Source organism: Pleurodeles waltl, chromosome 4_2 (genome assembly GCF_031143425.1).
Source record: "Pleurodeles waltl isolate 20211129_DDA chromosome 4_2, aPleWal1.hap1.20221129, whole genome shotgun sequence".
Taxonomy (NCBI): Eukaryota; Metazoa; Chordata; class Amphibia; order Caudata; family Salamandridae; genus Pleurodeles; species Pleurodeles waltl.
The window spans coordinates 149,244,954-149,267,385 of record NC_090443.1 but is presented as its reverse complement, the minus strand read 5'-3'; the positions used below and the strand labels follow the sequence as shown (position 1 = coordinate 149,267,385).

Here is a 22,432-nt window from a genome sequence, read left to right as displayed (position 1 = left end):
GCTATAAATGTTTTTCTGCTTACCGCGGCTGAGCGAGAAAAACGAAAAGCCATGTTTAGTTTATATTTTGTTTAAATTGCAGCTTTGAGTGCGCTCAGTGTCCAGCCTGTCCTCTAGAACGCTTGCTCTTGCCAGGCATTGTATCAGAAATCAACTGCAACACATTATTGTAAATTGAGCAGCTAGTCAGTTATTTATTTGTTAAAGGCGGCTAGGGAATTCCCAAGTCCCCGGTAATAAGGAAATTAGAGACGGGCTTTTTAATACGAGCCACGTGTTTCATATAACAGAATACCGGGCCCCGCTGGAAGCTAAGTGACAGCTGCTGGCCTGGTCCAGGTCCTACGAACGTGGACAGTACCCCCAGGAGCCTACCCGGCCAGCGGTGTTTACTTTTAGCTCTCGGTCGTTAAAACGGTCAGGCCTTCACAACCACTCAATCCGATCACACGGGCTCCGCCCAGCGGCATTCGTTCCGCCCCACAAAACCTAGATGACAGTAAGCGACAACAGGCTCTCACCACCCGGACCATAACTAACACACCTCCACAACATTCCATCGAGCTCCTCCCTCCCTAAATAAGGCGACACCCCCTCTCCTGCCGTAGGACAGCCCTATTTTGGAAGGGAGCCCCATGCAAACTCCACAGCCAATCAGCACTCCGGAGCTTTGTGCGACACACGGGGGCTGGCTGGGACGGCGGAAATGCTCCAATCACACGTCGCTTTACACATTCACTGTATCACCTTCTTCGACACCGCCCAGAATACTCTCAGCTGTGGGATTGGTTGTGAAATGACCCGGAAGTGCTAACATTAAGGACACAAGCTCAACAACGGACATTAGGCTGAGTTTATAGTCAATCCGTGTTGCTAGCGGACTGAAGGATCGATAATTATTTTTATTAATATTGGTGGTGCTGTGGTTGGCTGTTTGGTAATAGAGTCAGTGCCAGACGTTAATACATGCTTAATAGCGCTGATGCCATCTTTCGGTACTTGATTAATGGAACGGGTGCCAGGGTGCAGCGGTTTAAGGAAGGGGTTTGCGCTAACTTTCAGACTTTGGTTATTATTGGATCTGGTTCCAGACTGCAGGTCTTAATAAAAAAGAGTGATTGTACCCAGCTACTTTCTGGGTATTATATGAGCAGATGCCATTCCGTAATACTTCAAACTGTGATCTTGTGCCAGTCTTTGTGAATTAGTTATTAATAGAGTGGGTGCAACGTTCCAGTTACAAAGGAGGTTTGTGCCGTAGTTCAGTTCTTGCTTATTCATAGAGAGGGCGCCGTGTTTCAGTGCTTTCCATATGACAGGATGGGCATCACCGTGAGGCAATCTGGAGCCAGCTCGTATTAGCGTGTTATGATGCGGCTTGTTGAAAAACTGTGGTGCTTGGTTGGGTAAATATTTTTGATACATTTTGCTACTTTACCATCTCGAATAACCCTTATTCAATAGTTTATGCACTTGTCTCATTTTAAAGCACAGATCTGTTCAAAGTCAGTCGTTCGAATCGAAACAGAGGAAGGAATAGCAGAATGTACGGTATCAGTGAAGAGAGTGTTATGAAATTTGTGTTAAGAGCAGACTTTTTAATGACCATCCACATCTTTAGACCTCGCCTTGGTAAAAAGTATTTATGTAAAAAAAGAACTGTATAGGAACTGTATGCTGTTATGGTTTTTTTGTTATTAAATCAAAATTGTTATTTTATTTTCCAGAAAAATATTGCATAAGGAAGAAATTAAAAAAAAAGTGTTTTCCTTTTAATTCATGCTTTACCATATTCCTCAATGTATACTTATGCTTAGCACATTGAACACTTCCGTTGCGAAAACAGGGCTGTTGTAACTCGTTGTATATTATTTGATTACAGATTTGATCAGGATAGTCAAACAGCCAATAGCATTAGATGAGAAATCGAATAATCCAGCAGATTGAGCCAGGATGTGTATAACAAAGTATGATGCCGGTAGCCAAAGTAGGCTGTCTGAAAGTAAGCTGCTGTTTGAGGAGCGCAGTCACAGTCCAATAGATGTATCTTGTTAGCAATAGGTCTGTTTGCCTAAAAACACATACACACTTTTTGTAATACAAATTGTGCCTTTATAATTCTGCTCAAGACAGCTATCTTTCAGTACAGTCGCGGGTGACCAGTTTATGCCATATTCATATAGTGTTGCATATGGAAACACCTCTTCCTATTAAGTAACAGCCCAGCTGAACAGTTGAATGTCTCTTAAGAAGACACTTTAAGATCTCAGACCATAAAGCAAGCAATGTAAAATGTGTAGGAATCTTGTAATGGCTGCCTTCTATCCTGAACTATCTCTTTCTTTGTGTTCTAAAAATGAATTGGCTTTAACTGTAGAAACATATTTTCATGGTAAAAAAATACACACGCAGTTTGAAAATAAGAAACTGTGAACTCCTTTTTCTGATTGCATAGTACTTAGCTTTATTCTTGGATTAGCAGAAACCAGCTCTTAATAGAACACTTGTAAAATGTATGTACATTGAATGAATAACTTTTAATCCGGTACTAATGCACATTGGGTTAATACACAAGCCCAGAGTACTTGAAGTGTGTCTTGCCTACTTATGCTCTTTTTCGCATTGATTCATTAGTTTGGCACCAAAATATTGAAAGCACAAAGGTTAGGCTCTGCGACAAAACAACATTCTTATGAATTACTAAAACTACGCACAAAGATATTAACATAAAAAATAAAATAATTGTTTAATCTCATCAATAACTGGTGTAAAAACGGTAGGGGTACAGTTGTAATAGAACATTTTCCTTTAATAAGTGTAAAGTATTTTTTTATAATGGATTGTCAAATTGTTGACATGTTGATGTTCCGTTAGTATTAGAGTATTAATTTAAATATTGTTGCGTTTAGGATTTGTATTTTAGCTATTGTTGTTATGTCCTAAAACAAAAAATGATTTTTCAATGCAATTTTAGCAATGCCGGTCACTTTTGTGTAGTGGAATGTGAAAGTTATCAATGTTAACGTTGAGGATTTTTTTGTGTAGGTGCTTAAGTATGTCAACTATCACATATGAAACGATTTTATTCTTTGCATTAAGATACATACATTATGTTAAATGCAGCTTAGCTCACATTGATGCAGCTTAGTCCTGTATAATTAAGAAAAGAAAATTATATTAGTGCCTTTTTGTAATATTGAAATTAGTGTAACCCTGGTAACCTATCTGTATTGTGGAACATGCATATGGAAAGTGGTATTAATTTTCTTGAGTTGGTCTTTTCATTTACCTAGCATTAAAAAACTATCCTATATGTTGTTTGGTTTGAAATAATTTCGGTTTGAATTGTTAAGCACAGGGGAAGGAAGGGTTACATTTTCTTTAACTTAAAATGATTAAACAGAATGCTAGTATTTAATGTAACAACCCATTAACACGTTGACAGCAATACTGACCCATTTATCTTAGGTCTCGTTGGCAAAATAATAGTAAATAGACAGTTGAAACACCCCTTAAAGTCTAGAAGTTAGCTTTTATTTCAGACTGGCAAGTTGAAAATAAAATGTGCTCAGCTGATTGTTGAGACATTTACGCTGTGGCTTTTTACAGCAATCACCTTACCAATGAAAGAAACGCAAAAAAATGTAGGTAACTCTTAATATTTACATCTAAAACGTTGACTGAATTGTTCTTGCTAATAGTAAGACGGCAAATAACACAAATTATGTTTACAGCATCTGAGAAGATGGGCAGGCAAGCTAGGTGTTTGGAGGTTCGTTAACTGAGCCAAGAAATGCAGCACCTGGGCCTGAGCCAACGAACAAAAATTAAACAAGCATTTACAATGCAACGGGTCTCGCGTTTGCTCATGTTAGAGCTGATCGCGTTGTAAACTCCTAACCCGACTTTTCACCTATCGGGCAAAAGTGCATTTATGTACGTAACCCGAAAAAAAATTAACTATGTAAAGCGCTCGACTTCTGCCAAGCGAGATCGCGCTCGTAAATTAGAGAAAAAGAAGTCCACGAGCCCGATCGAAAACAGCGAGCCTCGCATGTTTTCTGTACTTGGTCTCTGCGCTCGAGGAGGGCTAGCCACCGGAAAAGGCATGACGTATGCGTGCCTTCGACTAATGAAAGCAAGCAGATTTTATTAAGCAAGCCCACGAACCAATAAAAAACACTGACGTGAAGTTGGCAGGGCTCCGAGCCCTTTTCTGAACACTAAAGAGTCTCGCTGCGATACGCATGCGCAAGCGCATGCAACGCAGGCTCGACCCTAAAAAGGAAGTGGGTTCACAACATACATGTAATAGCAAAAACGCTGACTTGCTTTGATGAGAGACACAAAACCAGAATTCTTTGTACATCCTGATTTAGAACATATTTTTAACTTATTTCAGTACAGTACTCCTTCTAAATGCTGCAAGATCTGCTTTTACTTTTAATAAACAAAGTCAAGTGGTAAGTATCATATGTTGAGTATTGGGTAGATGAAATCTTGAGTCGACCTGCTACAATGCATCAGATGACATTCGGTCCAAACACAGTTGTGTACAACAGGCCCATTGATTCCCCGAACCACCTTACAGACTTGCATCTAAGCTAGTAAGAACTTCAGCATACTCATGTAAGGGTTCCAGTCTGCAAGTCATTATACACTTATCACACAGCCAAGCTTATGTGTGACTCATCCCTGAGCAAGACCACATACTGTACACACCACATTATCCGTTGCAGCTTCCACATATACCATCTATATCCTTACTTCCCTTTCTCCCCAATTAGCTTCTGTACAAGCAATTCCAATTTTAATATGACAGCGTCTGATGTAGCAGATCTTACATGTCGCAAGTTGTTCAGGACATTAATAGCTAGTGATGAGATGTATGAGGGTAAAGTTTCAAAGCTTAGTATTCAGGTTTTCGTATGAATTGCTACATCTGAACAAACCAGTTTTTCCCATGTGGTTTTCATTGAAGAGTTTGTGGTCTTACTACAAATGTTGAAGCGAAAACAATTGCAGTATTAATTTAAAAAATGAGCCTAGTGACTCGTTGAAAGCTTGCATTGTTGATGCGTTTGCTAGAATGTTGGTAATGCATTTGTGGGAGGTAATGGAACTATGAGGTGTCAAACTCCACTGAAAAGAATATCTCTTTGAAAAAAGTGTTCAGTTTTCTTAGCAAAAGCCCTTTAAGTCAAGTATTCCGAAAGTAGGTAGGGTTATATTCCTAGAAGGGAAGCAACACATAAAGAACCATGAGATTACTTGAAAGATTAGATAAAGACAAATCAAAGATAAGGGAAAACAAATGCCAAAATACAATAAAAATAAATTGAGAAGTGTAAGAAAAGGCCCTTTTTGACATGGTTAGCCGCCACTTTTTTTCCTGCTGTATGATATAGCCTAGACATTGTAAAGCCTAGGGCCCCTGCTAACCAGGTTCCCTGGGCCAGAGCTCTTTCTCTGGAAGTGTTGTGATGCATTGGCACAATTAGATACACCAATACTACCACTATAAGTCCCTAGTAAAAGGCAGTTAGGTACCCAGGTCACGGGGTATCAAGGGTAGGCCCCTAAGGGCAGCAGCACTGATTCTGCCACCCTCTAGGGCCATGCATCCACATACACCCAGCACTGCCATTGCAGGCTGGGTGTCCTGGTGCAAGCCTAAAACACTAACTTGACATGGCACACTGCCTGTGTGCCCTGTCCACCATACCCTGCATACACTATGGGTAAGACACCCCTCTGGCAGGCCTTACAGCCCTAAGGCAGACTTCCCCTGTGGCCAAGTATCTGTATTCTTTCCAGAGTATCTCAAAAGAATGTAAGGCCTGAGGCTCAGTTCGAGCTCCCAGTGAGCCCTGAAAGGTCTGAATCCAACTCTCCAGGCTCTCTAGCTCTGCCACTTCCCTTTGCTTTTTGGGGGCCAGGATGATCTGTACCCTGTCTGTGAGTTCTGTCTCATAGGCCTCCCACAGGACCACTGCCGACATCACTAACTCCTTATTTTCCTGGCAATAAAGCTCTGAGTCGATCTGGAGATAGTTCACTAACCCGCTGGTCCCTCAGCTCCCCCCATGTGTTCAGCCACCAGCTCACTCCCTGGGGGTGGCCATGGCCCTCTATCATAACCCAGAGGGGGGAGTGATCCGACAGATCTCAGGCGAGGTATTTCGCATGGTGGAGCTCGCTTGCCTCCTCTTCCGGTACAAAAAGGTAATCTGGTTGAGAGGAAACCTTATGGCCCCCTGAGAAGCAAGATTAGTCCCTTGCTACTGGGATGTTGTCTCCTCAACAGATCGCAGAGACTCAGTGACTGTGCAAATCTACCCAAGTCTGTGACTCCCACGGGGGCAACCACTATGTTCAATCAATCAAGATTCGGGAGCATGACATCATTGAAATCCCCACCTGCGATTTGAATGGCTGAGTCAGCTTCTAGGAGTATGGCTGCCACCCGGTCCAGGACTGGCTGCTGAAGTCGAGAGGTGCACAAACACTGATCAGTGTGATTGACGTCCTGCCCCAATGACCCTGGACTCCCACATATTTCCTGCTCTGACTATCCACATCCTAGTAACCAGGAATGTTTTTTTTTTTTTTCTTAACCAGTATCTTCACCGCCCTCAAGCCAGAGGTGTACCCCACATGCACCAGTACCATGTATGCCCCTCTGTCCAGGAAAGGACACTGGGTCCCCATCACATGTGTCTGCTGAAGCAGGACAATGGCCGGCCGCAGGCATTGTATATAGCGTTTGATCAAGCCATGTTCCACCTCGCTGCCTAACCTATTGACATTCCAAGACATTATAGACTGACGTAGGGCATCTGACATCTCATCCTGCGTCGTATGGGGGCAACTGAACCACACTAAAGGCCCTGGTTATCATTGTGGTAGGTGTAGTGTGTCCGCACGTGTCCTCCCTACCAAATAAACCAAAACTAACGGAATCACCCCTTGTATGCCATGTTGGCACTTTACTTATCCCCTTCACCACCTCCTGCCACCCCAATGAGTGTAGGAAGGCATGTCAACTGGACAACTACTGGTATGTAAGGCAAGAGAGGCCTCTTGCCCACCCGCAACCCTCAGAACACCCAACTAGTGTGTTAACTACTACAAAGTGAGATAAGGCAGAAAGAAGGCACCCACTCCCTCTCAAAGTCAGACAAGAATGAAATGGAGAAAAGGAAGAAACAGAGGTCAGTCGTAGGGAAAGACAGATAGATGAAGAAACAAAGTGGGGAGGCAAGGCCACAGTGCCAGTGCCAGTGCCCCCACCCGCAGACAGTCAACTCGCCTCCGAGTGTCCTTCGCTCATCTGAAGGAACTGGCACCCCCACAATAGAACAGACACATATACCAATGCAGCTTCCCAGGCAGTCCATACAATGTCCATCTTCTCCTGCTCCCCCCACCCATTTGAAGCACAGTGAGGCGAGAGGCCCTTGAAGGTCCCCTCCAAGCAGGCTGGACAAATTCCAGCTTAACAAGGTAGAATACAGTTGATTAGTCGCTGGCTAAACAGAAGGGGGGGGTCATTTGCCGTCCAAATCTGGTATGTCCTTAGCCACCTTGTAGCCGTTGTCTGCAGACATCCCCGAGGTAACTGCCTCCACGAATACCCTGGCCTTCTCCCTCTCCTGCCTCTGGTTCCCCACATCCAGGGCCCTGCCCTGTCGCACCACTACTGGGGTGTTTCCGTTCGCTGGCCCATTGGAAAAGTCATAATAGGGCGCCAAACATACCGCCAGCACTGGCAGTACGTTAGCGTCCGCGGCTTTGGCGGTCTTTGAAAAAGACTGCCGAAGTCGTAATGAGAGCCTTGATGTTCTTTGCCTTCAGGCAGGATTGCTCACCTCTAGTCACAACTTAGTGAGGAGAGGCCAAAGTCCAGCATGGGAGAAAGTGGCAGGACCTCTTTTTCCAGTGTCTCCTGTGCAGACTGGGTCCCAAATTGTCTGGGGTGGGGTGGGGGCAGTCTCCCCCCAGGGACGCTCATGGTAGTCCTAGTCCAGACACTAAATTCAGCCTCCGGGGTGGGGCATGGAGGCACCATCCCCCACGAAGGCGTTGCAGACAAGACAAAGTCAATCGCCCATCACTCTCTGTTCCCAGCAAGGGAGCTGGTGCTGTTTCTTCTGTCCAGGTCCAGAGGGCCCAGGGCTGAATCCTAGAGAGTGGGCAGGCAAGAGAACACCGCCCCAGCTTTTTTGGGGGTGCTCGTGGCCAGCGGCAGGAAGGCGAACGTCTGTGGCGCAAAGCTCTCTTGGCTGTTGAGGGGGGCAGGGTGTGATCCAAGCACCGCATTCCTGTGTCCCCTGGCTTCCGTTCTCAAATTTGGCGGCACTCAGTCACGGCCGATATCAGAGCTGGCGGTGGATCTGTGTCTGCAATGCAACCCGGGCCACCCAGGCCATGCTCGCAGTGATCCAAGCTACAGTGCCCCGATCTGCTGTCCGGCCACTGATCGCGGCCTCAGGGGTCACACCACCCAGCAGGTGTGAGTCGCCTTCAAATTGGGAATGAATGCAGTGCTCTCAGACCTCGGAAGGTGGAAGGATGCCGTATGATTATTCATTTGGGCCGGGAGCTCCGAGTTAGCACACCCAGTCAGCCATCTCACAGGCCCACCCATGCTATCCTTGTACTGATGAAAGCACCTATCTTTCCATCAGTCCTTTATTTTGAGTGAGATTTCAAAAAGGTATTTTGACGAAGCTTAGCAACTATGGATAAACGCAAATTGGGACCACCCCCCCAAAAAAGAGGATGCGATGCTCCCTCTGGTAACATGACTCTGAGGGGAGTTTTTGCTCGGGTAGTGGGGGTCAATAATAAAGACATTCAGATGGCTGAGCGGCGACTTTCTTCAACTACTGACTTTCCCCTCACGTAATTATCAGCTTCTAGTTGTCCTGTAAGTCGGCTGTACCAGGTCGCTAGTCACAACTGATATCCATCCAGAATACATCTGCTACTGAAGGGGCTGACATGCTTGAACCTGCCCTTGAGGCAAGCATCACTTTGGTTCTTATCACCCCTCACCACTAATGGTTTCAGCTCCTGCAGCGAAAGAAAAGCTCTAGTCCCAGGAGACGTACCTTTGTTGCAAATGCAACCACTTTTTATCACCTTAACAATACTGCCATGGAGCAATTCAAGTCTGACCTGATTTCTTGGATCACTGAGCATTTAACAGCCACCCACGGGTCCTGTCTCCAACCGATTTTTGCCCTTCTGGAGAAAATTAAATCATGGTACGCACCAATAAACCTGCGGCATCTGATGTCTTTCAGCCCGGAGTGCTAGCCATGGCTCCATCTGCTAACTTTGAGGAGCAGTCCAACACGAGCAAAATAGTTGAGGTCCCAAAATTGAATGCGACACCTAAACATGCAAGCAGAGCGTCTGTGTGAGCTAGGACCCATTCATATGCAACCACCAACAGGTTGTCCTCTCTATCTCCGGATTCTCAGACATGTTTAGCTGGTTCTCCCCCTCCTGCAACTCTTGCAGCAAACTCGATTAGGAGAAGAATATCTCCGTTTTCTATTTGCCCCAGTAGCCTGCTTTATGTATTGATTTTAGCTAACTTACTTAGGTTATCTACAATACCTCCGAGTGCGCAACTGTTGATGAATAAAGCGACCTACTGGCAAAATAAACATATCAGTAATAGTCTGTGGGTGTTTGGGGACATCTTATTTGCTTGTGGAGTTGACTGGGCGAGACCTGGCCCCAACGAACTGGAGGGTGACCTTTTCATTGTAAACTTTAGAAACACACAAGTGGTTGCTGACTGGAGGAGGGGGGGATCCCCAAAACACAGTGCACGCAGCAAGCACTAAGGCTTATGCGAAGGGAGGGGGGGAATTCACTTTTGTTAACAATAATAGGTATTCAGTTCTTTCAGGTGTATAGGAACAGGATTGACTACGGTACTTCACAACAGAGGAGTCTGGTAATGCAGTTAGGGAACTGTCAACAGTAACTCTCGAGGTTACCCAGAGCGAATCAACTGGCTCAGCCTCTGTAATTCCTGCGACAAACACAATTTCTATGGAGTCTTTAAGTCCAAACGGGGGACTCCGTGAGATCAGGACTGTAAATTGGAATATCGTGAGGTTGACGCCTGGATTAAAACTTTGACAAGAAAAAGCATTTTTTATTTTGTCTAAAACGTTTCGGAGTGATCCGTCAAGCAGGGGCTGAGAAGAGGGGGGGGGGGCAAACGCTCTTTCCCCGTGCATTTTTCCATAGGGAGTTTGAAAAGTGATAGCGCCCGAACCACTGGACGGAATTACACCAAATTTAACAGAAAGGTAGCTCTTGGTTCAGAAAGCACCCTTTTTTGTTATTTGCTGTAAATCTGTTCAGTAGTTTTAGAGAAGTTGAAGAAAATCTAAATTATATATAAAGAGACGTGAAGGCTTTGCGAACCCTCCCGATCTCATGCTGGAATCTGATTGGCTGCCAACACTTCAACAAGGAAGTGTTGGCAGCCATCTTGGGACTCTGTTTCAGCCGAGTCCCACAGAAATATGTGGAAAAAAAACAAAAGGGGTCAGTGTAGGGACACACTGACCCCTTAGCTCTGGTGCTAAGAGCCAAAAAGCATTTTTTAAAATTTTCGGTGGATGTTAAAAAAAAAAAAAAAAAAAAAAAAAGGAAAACAAGCTCAGGCTTCCGCACTTGTTTGTGTGAGGGCCAGGTCCGGGAGGTATTGAAATTATCCATGCATGGGGCAGCTCAGCTCCCCTGCAGCCCCGGGGAATGCCACCTCCCCGGGTCACCAATCAAAAACAGTGCGAGATGGCCACCTAGCAGCCTCGGGACCGCTACCTCCCTGGGGTTCAATTAAATACAGTGTGCCCTGGGGACCACCACCTCCCCAGCGCACTAATCAAAAAGAGTGAAGGGGATCCGTTTCGGAACCCCGGGGACCACCACCTCCCTGGGGAAATGCTCTGTGGAGGGGTACCATGCGGTCCACCGTGTGTAGCCAATAATGGCCCTGGGGACCTCCACCTCCTGGGCCGGTTCCTGCTTTGTCCCAAGGTGCTCATCTCTGGGACATAGCTGTTTGCTGTGACTTGGTGGGAGCTGACAGCTCCCACCAAGTCACAGCAAACACTCCGCTCACATGAAGTGAGAGCTGTCAAACAGCTCTCACGTCATGCGAACAGTGGTTTCCTCTGTTTCCCTGCCCGCGGAGATGCAGGTAGGGAAATAGAGGGAGCATTGCTCTCACAGAGAGGGAGCTGCATTAGCAGCTCCCTCTCTGTTACAGCGATGTCGGCTCCCACAGGAGGCGTGAGCCGGCTGGGACACGCAGGTGCCTCCAGGCTCCCCCCGCAGTCCCCAACATTGTCACTGGGTGCCCTGGAGGGCACCCAGGTCACATGGCCGGGCCTTGGCTATGGGGTGGTGAGGGGGACCATGCAGCTCCCCCACCCCCCCCGAAAAATAAAAATTAGGCCTCACCACAGGGGAAGGGGTCCCCTGGGTGAGATCAGCCTTGGGAGTGGGTCCATGCGGTCCCCTAAAACATACATTTTAGAAGGCCAGGCCCCTGGGGTGGGGGGCATGCAGACCTGCGGCCAGCTACTGCTATGCATGGCCAAAGGCTCTGCCCAGCATGGGGTTGGGTGGTTAGGGGTGTTGATCACAGGGACCCGCCACAGGCCAGGCCCTGCGGTTAACCCCCGCTGCACACAGCCAGGTAGGTATAGGGGTTGCTGCAGTGGTTGGGTGGATGTGAAAATCAATTTAAGTTTTTAAAAAAAAACAGAAACTCACTGAAAAAAATCAAAGGTTAGAGGGACGCTATAGTTAGGAAATAGAATTAAAAGAAACATAGACGTTCACCTAAAAAAACAAAGAGAATAAGGACGTTACAGTTACGCCCAAATTTTAAACATGCCAAACCAAAGCATTTTGCCTGTTATAATTAGAGTTATCCCAAGAAACTATAACTCGTCCCATAAGGTAACTATAACTTGCCCCATCCCCATGCACTGCACTGCTAATTACCCCACAAATTACAGCACTCATGCCATCTTTCATACATCATTGATAATCTCAATGTTTGCTGTAAAGTTTTTGATGAAAAAACTGCATGGGGGGCACGAGTCATAGTTACCTTAGGGCACGAGTTATAGTTATTTGAAGTAACTCTAACTGTTGAATTTCTAAGGTTGCCAGACCCTGAGGCCAACCCCCTACTGTGCATTCTCCCATGCACAGTAGAGGTTGCCCACAGGGGTTGGCCTGCAGCCAGTCCCTGCCGCCAACGCCCTAACCAACCAACCCAATGCTGTTCATGGTGATTTGCGCATGCACTGCGAAAGTTGTCTGTGGCCTCTTTGGGTGTGAGAATAGGTGTGAGAGGCTGTATCTGGGGGCAAGAGTGGCTGTCAGTGTCTATCTGGCTGTGAGAGTGCATCCATCCATGTTTTAGTGTGTGCGTCAGTATGTGCGTGTGTCTGTGAGTGGGTGCATCAGGGTGTCAGTGGGTCTGTGAGTAGGTGTGTGAGTGTCTGAGTGGGTGCGTGAGTGTCTGAGTGGGTGCATAAGTGTCTGGGTGTGTGAGTGGGAGAATTAATTGAAAAAAAGACAGAGAAAGAAAGTGAAAGGGAGAGGAATACAGTTTTTTAGGCTTTGATGTCTGATATACTTAGAATTAGATATTTGTATCCAGTTAAAAATAAAACATTTATTTGTTTTTTTATATATATATATATATATATATATATATATATTTTTTTTTTTATTATTATTATTAAAGTAGTGAGTCCAGCTGGATTTGAACCCCCATCTGCGACCTTCACATTGAGCTACAGGTTTTTAAAAACATTTTTTTAGCCCTTTATGGGCTATCTGGGACCGCGAGGGAACCCTTAAGGGCTCCCCTGCAGTCCCTCTTTGTTTTTTGTTTGTTTTTTTTGTAATAAAAATATTTTTATTAATAAAATGCCCTTTATGAGCTATCTAGGAACGTGAGGGAGCTCTTAAGGGCTCTCTCGCGGTCCCTCCTTATATCAATATATAATTAAAAAAAAATAATTAATAAAACGTGGGCTACCTGGCACTGCAGGGGCAGCCTTAAGGCTTCCCTTGCAGTGCCAATGCTTCAGCAACCACTGAGCTGCTTCGACAGCAGCTCTGTGCTTGCTGAAGCATTTCATCTCTGTCCCCTGCATGCGTGCAGGGGACAGAGATTAATGCTCTGCGGTTTGACAGCGGGATCTGCTTTAAAGGTCCTGCTGTCACAAAGTGTTTGCTGTGGCTTGGCTGCAGCTGTAGCACTGCAACCAAGCTACAGCGAACAGTTATGCCCTGAGGGGGTTGGCACCCCCTAGATATAGCAGGAGCCAGCCCTGAGGGGGTGGCAGTTCCCAGGGCCATCAGTGGCTCCCTGAGGCGGGGGCACGCGCCCCCCCCTCCAATGAGAAGATATCCTGGGGGAGGGTGGTGGGCCCCGGGACAGAGGGGTGGGAGGGAGGGGGCCACGTGCCCCCCCCTCAGAAACCAGTGTAGCCTTGGGGTGTGGTAATCCCCGGAGTGCAGGGGAACCGCACGGTCCCCCATAAATTAATTCAGTTTTGCCCCGGGGTTGGTGGTCCCTGGGAAGCGGGTGTCCCATAGGGACCCCCTTCATTTTTTTAAACATGTTTCCTGGGGGGGTTCCCCAGGGCAGTGGGGGTGGCCGCGTGGCCCCTGCAAATAAAATACATTTTTCCCTGGGTGTGGCGGCACTCTGCCCCCCGCTCCAACTAGAGTGTTGCCCCAGGGGGGTGGACCCGCAGCAGCCACAGGTACCCCTACATCCAAAAACATAAGCCTTGGGGAGGTGCTCTTTTTTTTTTTTTTTTTTTTTTTTTTTTTTTTTTTTTAAAGGCCTCAGGACTTGTCTAACCTGGGGACATTAAACTAACAAATCGCAGGAGACTGCGCTTCGTTTAAGCAAAAAAAAATTATGAACAGATTTGTGGATCCACCTCTATGCTCTCAAAATTTTAGAAATATGCTTTATAGCCCGGTGGGGGGTGTCACTTTGCGACCCCACCACCAGAGCTAAGGGGTCAGGGTGTTCGTACCCTGGCCTCTTTTTTTTTATTTTTTAAACTTTTATTTTGGGACTCGGCTGAAGCCGAGTCGCAAGATGGCAGATAACACTTCAACAACAGAAGCTGTTGAAGTGTTATCAGCCAATCAGATCTCAGCACAAGATCGTTAGGGGTTGCGAATCCTTTCCATCCTTCGATATACAAATTTGTTTTCCCCTTAATTTCTCCCAAACTACTGAACGGAATTGCACCAAAACACGCACTCTTTCTAGACCAGTATATACCTTCCTGCCAAATTTGTTGTAATTCTGTCCAGTCGTTTTTGCACTATCTCTGTTCTAAATCCCTATGGAAAAATGAATGGAGAAAACATGTTGTGGGAACCCCCTTTTTTCTCAGCCCCCCTAGACACATCACCCTGAAACTTTCCAGGCAGCAGCTGACGGGAATGGCAAATTTTGGGGGAAAGTTTAGTGACGATTCGTGAAGCGGCGCCAAAGATATAGGCAATTAAAAAAACGCTTTTTATATAGAAACTAGATCCTAACTATAACTACCTAGTGGGGACCGCCACTAGGTAATATACATGTACGTGTGTGTGTGTGTGTGTGTGTGTGTGTGTGTATATATATATATATATTATTTCTTCAACAGATGGACTGATAGCCATCTGACGGCTGCACCGATCCCATCACGTATCTCCCAAGTGTCGAAGTCAATTGAGTCCAAAGCGCTCGTATTTAGTTAATGAATTTATTTATATAGCTTATATAGGTAATTCAGAGTCCCGAATGAGATGTCTGTCAACGCGTTTCGGCAAAACGCCTTCTACTGGACTATACATATTTACTGGTTGTAAAATGGAATTATTGATTATGGATACTCTATTTCTCCTTACTGCTTTTTGGATTTGCAACTTCAGATTCTGATACTGCGATACACTTTATTCTGAAGTCTGAAAATAAAAGCAAACGTGTCTCTCTGAGATTGGAATGTCTATACTTTTTCATTTACATAGAAATCCTATTCACTTCAGCTGACATTCTGGGCAATCAAGAGTCTGTCAACTCATTCAAATTATTTAGCGTGTAGGGTATTAGAGCAAACTTTTAAAATTGATGAAGCCTAACCCATGATATGTAACCACCCAGAAACCATTTCATTCTCCGGCCACATGAAAACCACTTTTAGTCATGGGCTCTTTGTATAGCCGCTTTTGCTTGTGTTTCTACACAAGAAACTGACTTTTACAAATAAGGACTTCCTGATTTATGCGTTCCTCCACCTCAAGACATATTTGGGAACACTGTCACAATTCGGTTTTGCAGGTCAACATAAAAATTGTCATTTTCTTTTAATGAACGATCAAAAAATAAACGCTTGGCCTTATCCTTTTTGACTAATGATTCTTATCACAGCAACTGCACTAAATTACAAAGCACTAACTTACACATACTAAATCTGAGCAGGTGGCTCTACTGTTCTCTGTTAAATCTTCAGTCAAAGCAGCTTATGCACGAAATATCTTTTGTGATATCAAAGATAACACACTGCATAACAAAAGTTATTTAAAACGTTGCTTAGAGCTTATCAATGTTTTCATACTGGTTCACCGTGTGTGCTTCAGTAAGTCTTTTAAAAATGTAAATAGAGATAGTCCCTTGTACCCAAAGGTTGCAACAATAATGACGCCCTTGTCATTGGGTATACAGGTTCTGAGAAAATGAATTAAAAATATATTTAAATTCTCTTTGTGTTGTTTCTTTCTATTTTGTTGTGTCCTTGCAGAGGTACAGGCACTGCTTTTTCATATTTAAAGTAAACACACCTGATAGTTTATTTCTTGTGTCTTTGTGCTATTCCTAAAATTTAATTCAGTTAACTTACAGTGTTGGATAAAGAAAGTGTGAAATGTTCGAATATGTTGCATATAAAGGGCCGTTCAAACTAGGCCTAAGTTTTTGCAAATGTGTTTTTTTTTTTACAAACGACTTATTCATTTTAAAGGCAGGCCTATGCGTGCAGCCTGAAGCACAGTGGTGCGAGGGAATGTGGTCTGGTCTCGTTGGGGAAAAGCATGGCTCTCAAGCGTGAGGGGCCCCTACTGGCGTTCACAGCTGATGGAACTGGCAGAAGCACACTGGCCTGGTTAGTGTACAGAGGTGAGTGGGGCGGAGCTGCAAACTCTGACCTATCTTGGCCCTGACAAAGCACAGCGTGGTGCGGACGGTAAGCAGTATCTATTGTGGCTCTTTCTGGGTCAGAGCAATGTCAAGGTGATAATCCCAGTACGTCATAGCCAACAGATACTGGTTTGGAGGAGTCCTAGAGTGGTAACAGCAGGCGTCATACCATGATTATCTACACCCTGCAATTTTATGACAAGACCGGAGGCTCTATTATGCGTTCTTTTCTTACTTTATTTCAAACAGCAGCAGTCAAGAAACTACAACTCCCAAGAGGGTTAGTAACAGACTAACCAATGGGAGTAAAACAAGATCTAATGATGGACCAATCAGGTGAGGCCATAACCATAGAGTGTACACTTGACTGCAAGCAGCCCTCTTTTCTTGCTGCTCGCAGTCAAGATAAGTACACCCTTTTGGTCTTCCGTCTATTTATTTGTCTATTTTATCATTCCAGTAAGAATATCGTTTTATTTAAATGATAGTTTTCCGTATAGGCATAGCGTCTCCTTCTCGGCGGCTTCGTAACATTTAATCCTTTTCCCCGACCCCCCCCCCCCCTCGCTCCTTCGAGTTACCGTTGTTTCTCTGCAGCGCGCGCGCTAACCGTCGCACGTTCTTCTGGCCTGTTCGCCTCGTTCTGTCAGCGCATTCTGCTACGCGCGTCTGACAGATGAGGCATTCCGGTTTACTGTGCGCTCGACGGTGGTCGAAGTAGCTCTAGCCGAACGCCAGCTCCGTGCCAATTCCCGGGCAGTCCGGTCTCCTTTCTCCCGACGCGTCGACTGAATTCTCTGGCCCTCCCTCACGGTCCCGCCCCAAGGGAGGAGCTTTGCAAACTCCAGAGAGCGTGTTGCTCTTTCATTAACCCCTTGCTTCCCTCGTTTTCTCGAGGCATTTTTTCAGCTATTTCCAACTAATTTTGCTCAGTCATTGTCACTTTTAGCAAATCACTATGAACCCTGATATTTCATCTCTCAGCTCTGATTCTGAGGAAAATGACGAATCCTTTAAACAGGATTTAAACAAATTTATACAATCCTCAGTGAAAAATGCCTTAAAGGCATCTATGGTTACAATGTCTAAGAACATTGAGAGTTCAGTAATGTCCATGATGTCCAAACCTATGGCCCATTCTGCGGGGGAAGGCAGAAAACGCAAAATAAGTTCTTCTTTTAAAATAACAAAAGGCGCACATACAGAGAGTGAGCTTGCCTCACACCAGACTGAGGACTTGGTTCCTCCCAGGCCTCCTTCTAAGGAGGGGAACTCTACCAAAAAGCCGACCTCACATGCAAAATGTAAATCAAAATCGAAACATACTCCAGCGCCAAAAAAGATTGTTATTGCAAAGGTTTTGGACACGGATGAAGAGGGCATGGACGAATTATCTTTGTCAGATAATCCTGATGATACGTTTTCCCCTTCTTCTCCTCCCACCAAACGTATCAAATTTGCCTCTAGTGACCCCTCTACCAGTGTTGTTGACGCGGAAGGTGTTCCCATGTTTGACCCGTCCCTCATTCATCACCCCAATTCCACGGAGTGGTTTCCTTTGGATCACGTAGCTGAATACATTTCTTCCCGTCTGCGCCTTCCTTTAGACAAACAGACACGCTCCAAACTCAAATCTGAATGCCCTAGACCGTCTTTGGACTCTAACATTACGGTGACCCCAGCCATTGATGAGTCCCTCATCACATTCTTTACAAAATATGGAAAAGATCCCCGTAAAGGGGTAGACAAAGCTTGGACCACGTGCCAAGACAAACTCCTCGACGTGGTCGGCCCTCTAGCAAGAATACTTGACTTAGCCGAGTCGGCTAGATTGGAGGATTCTCCTATCGACCCTTTGGACCTTTCTCTTTGGACCCAAAGAGCTTTTTGTCTTTTGGGCAATGCTAACTCTGCCATCATCCACGAGAGACGTAAGGGTCTCCTTCTCCGAATGGACCCTAAGCTGGCTAATCTGGCTACCAGAGATCCCGGCATTCAGGCCGATGGTAAACTCTTCGGAGACTCGTTCATCAAGGATCTTAGTCGTTTCGTCTCCACGTTTTCGTCTATCGACAAAGCCCAACAATCTCTGAAGAAGGTTTTCAACCAGCGTGTTTTTTCCCGGGCCGGTAGAGGTAGGAGTCGCTTTACCGGCCGCCAATATAGAAACCAAGGCTCCAGAGGATATTCCAACCCCTCCTATTACTACAACCAAGAGTTTAAACCCCACTTCTACCCTCAAAGATCAAGGGGTTTCCGCAATCGCGGCCAGCGCATCTCCAGATCGGCCAATACCCCAGGTAAGCCAACGTTCTGGCCCTCCCGTGGGAGGTCGCCTTCGATTCTTCCTTCAAAAGTGGAAGTCAATTTCTTCAGATCCATGGGTGCTTTCCACTATCCAGGGTTATCGCATCGAACTTCTCTCTCCTCCTTACCAATCAGGTTCCCCTCTCCTTCCAAGGTTCTCTCTCGAAATGTCATCTCTAATTTCTTCGGAAATCCAATCCTTGCTAGAAAAAGATGCCATCCAAAGTTGCATCCCGGACTCTTCCGGTTTCATCAGCTCTATTTTTCTCGTCCACAAAAAGAACAAAAAACTAAGACCAGTAATCAATCTAAAATCCTTCAACCAGTTCGTCGTCTATCGACACTTCAAGATGGAGACTATTATCCATCTCAGGGATATTTTACTCCAAGGCGATTGGCTAGTCAGACTAGACCTTCAAGGTGCATACCTGACCATCCCGATCCATCCTTCTCACAGAAAATATTTGCAATTTCTTTGGAATTCAAAAACGTATCACTTTTCCTCCCTTCCTTTCGGCCTTTCGTCGGCTCCGTGGTGTTTCACGAAGCTCTTAAAACCGGTTGTATCCTACCTTCGATCTCTGGGCTTCAGACTCATTATCTACCTCGACGATATTCTAATTATGCATCAAAGCAAATCCTCTCTTCTGTCTCAGCTGCAGATAACATCTACTCTCCTAGCAGAGCTCGGTTTCCTCATAAATCACGAAAAATCTGTGGTGGTTCCTTCACAACAAATAGAGTTTCTGGGCTTCCACATAGATTCGGTTTCAGCATCTCTGTTTCTTCCCCGGGCCAAGGTTTCCGCAATCAAAAGAGAGTTGGTTTTAACTCTCCAAAAAGACTCTATTTCCCTCAGATCTCTAGCAAGAGTCGTCGGCCTTCTTTCTTCTTCCATCCAGGCCATCTTCCCAGGACCACTTCATTACCGTGCCCTTCAGCGCCTCAAGATTCTACATCTTCGTCGAGGTTTGGCTTTCTCCGACCTCGTGTCTCTAGACCAAGAATCTCAACTCGAAATCCAATGGTGGATATCCCATTGAGAGGCTTGGAACGGCAGATCCATCTTCCCCTCTGTGCCCGATCTTGTGTTAGAATCAGATGCAAGTCTCACGGGTTGGGGCGCCCGTTGTGGTTCGATATCGACTGGCGGTATATGGTCCGCAGAGGAGTCCAGATTGCACATAAATTGTTTAGAGCTTCTTGCAGGCTCCTTTGCGATCAGAAGTTTTACGAAAAACCGAGCAAGTTGCTCCATTCTGCTCCGCATGGACAACATATCCGCAGTTCGTTACATAAACCATCTGGGAGGCACCAGGTCCAGACCCCTTGCTCTTCTGGCCAAGAGCCTCTGGGAGTTTTGTCTGTCCCACAAATTTTCCCTTCTTGCCGAGTATCTCCCAGGCTCTCTGATCTCCAATGCAGACTGGCATTCCCGACATATCTCAGATTCCAGCGATTGGAAATTACACCACTCTGTCTTTCGCCAAATAGAAAGGAAATGGGGCCCCTTTCAGGTGGATCTCTTTGCATCCAGACTCAACTCTCAACTTCCTCGTTTCTTCAGTTGGCGTCCGGATCCGTTGGCCTTAGCTACAGACGCCTTTCTACAGGATTGGTCCAACACCCTCAATTATGCTTTCCCTTCTTTTATTCTAATCAACAGAGTATTAAATCAAGTCAGGCGTCAAATGACGTCACTTGTCCTGATAGTCCCCTTTTGGCAATCTCAAGTTTGGTTTCCACCCCTCCTTGAACTCACAGCAGATTTTCCATTCTTACTCCCCTCATTTCCGTCTCTCCTCCTAGACCCTCTCGGACGGCCCCACAATCTGATTCTCAACAAATCGTTAGTTCTATCAGCCTGGCACATTTCCGGCCTACCCAGCGGTCCTTCCCTATTTCGTCAGAAGCTTCAGAGCTTATCAACAATGCATGGGCGCCTGGCACAAGGCGAGCCTACAGATCAGCTTGGTCTCTTTGGTCAAGCTGGTGTGTGGGAAAATGTGCTGATCCCTTTTCAGCAGATTTAAACCTAATTATTAATTTCTTAGCGGCCCAGGCGGGTCTGGGTAAATCATATCGTACAATCAATCTTTACAGATCCGCTATTTCTATGAACCATTCTAATATCGATGGCAAACCTATTGGGATCCATCCCTTAATTTGTCACCTTTTAAAAGGAGTCAAACTCTCAAAACCTCCTACTGCCAAATACTCCCATGTTTGGGATGTTTCAGTGGTTCTGAATCTTCTACTTTCTTGGCCAGACAATCCGAGTCTTTCCTTAAAAATGCTGTCTCCCAAACTCACTATGCTCCTATGCCTAATTTCTATCAAAAGAGTTTCCGATGTTAAGTCCCTAGATGTCTCTGCCCGCCAGTTTCTACCATCAGGTGTTTTATTTCACATTGCCAAACGCACCAAAACTACTTTACATTCGGTGTTCTATCCCTTTTTCCCCGATAAACCAAAATTATGTGTGGGTCTTTGTTTAAAAGAATACGAAAAAAGAACTTTTAACCTGAGAACGTCCTCCTCTAACCAACTGTTGATTTCCTTTCGCAAACCTCACAATCCGGTGACTTCCGCAACCCTGGCTCGTTGGGTCAAATTGATTATGTCCCTAGCGGGAATTGACACTTCTGTTTTTGGAGCCCACTCCTCCAGGGGGGCCATGGCCTCTAAAGCGTTCGCTTTGGGATCTAGTTTGGAGGACATTCTCAGGTCGGCAGATTGGTCTAATGATAATGTTTTCAAAACTTTCTATTGTAAACCTGTTAGAACTGCTTCTTCAGTAGTTATTGATAAGCTTTAAACTCGCATAATAGAGCCTCCGGTCTTGTCATAAAATGTAGATTTTCCTAGTAATTTATGACGGAAAGTCTTAATTTTATTAACGACACGGAGGCGAATATTATCCCACCACTGTACTTTTTAATATGTACTTTCTCTTTCCCTCCCAGCGACTCCTGCATTACCTCCAGCTTCCGGATAACGCTGCTGGCGCCATCATCGCATCTTTCAAGAAGAACCCACGAGATGTGTCATCACAACCCTCTCAAGATCATCTTCCTTTACCATTGTACTCCCGGTTTATTGCTGTGGTTCAAGAAGTTTGTTCCGTTTCCTTGGCTTTCGTGATTGTGGGACTCATTTACCCTTTGTTTTATGATTCTCTTTGACTTGCTCGTTCAAGAAAAGAGGGCTGCTTGCAGTCAAGTGTACACTCTATGGTTATGGCCTCACCTGATTGGTCCATCATTAGTTCTTGTTTTACTCCCATTGGTTAGTCTGTTACTAACCCTCTTGGGAGTTGTAGTTTCTTGACTGCTGCTATTTGAAATAAAGTAAGAAAAGAACGCATAATATTCGCCTCAGTGTCTTTAATAAAATTAAGACTTTCCGTCATAAATTACTAGGAAAATCTACATTGCCACTGATGTGAAGCATGTGGACCTTGGGCCTGTGTGGGGAATCTGAGTTGTGAACACTGTGGTCATGGGGACCAGACTTATCAGTGTATGTACGCAAGTGTAGGCTCTCGTTGAGGCCCACGATGTGAAGCTGCCAGGGGTGGGCCTGTAGGTGTGTTGTGGGCTGGAGACTTCGGCGCTGGCAGTCAATGCTGCAATACTACTGACTGAGGGAGACTCAAACCAGGGGAAACATGAAACACCGGAAATTCAGGGTGTGTGAAGCCTAGGTGTAAGAATGTGAAATGGTTAAAGACAAAGCTCCTACAGAACCGCAGGGCAACACTGTGATGCAGTATATAACCTCAGGCTCTGCAGCAGGGGTTGACCGGACGAAGAGGAATGCAGAAAATGGCAGACCAGAATGTGGCGGTAGAAGAGT

At 45.5% G+C, this 22,432-nt stretch overlaps 1 long non-coding RNA gene across 1 annotated transcript; it reads left to right on the top strand.

Annotated features, from left to right (window-relative positions):
* The first annotated feature begins 840 nt into the window (after window positions 1–840).
* Window positions 841–21,839, top strand: LOC138292420 (uncharacterized). The gene is made up of 3 exons (XR_011202680.1): window positions 841–1,406; window positions 16,092–16,246; window positions 21,541–21,839. It is a non-coding gene; the product is annotated as an uncharacterized lncRNA (long non-coding RNA).
* Window positions 21,840–22,432: the final 593 nt, after the last annotated feature.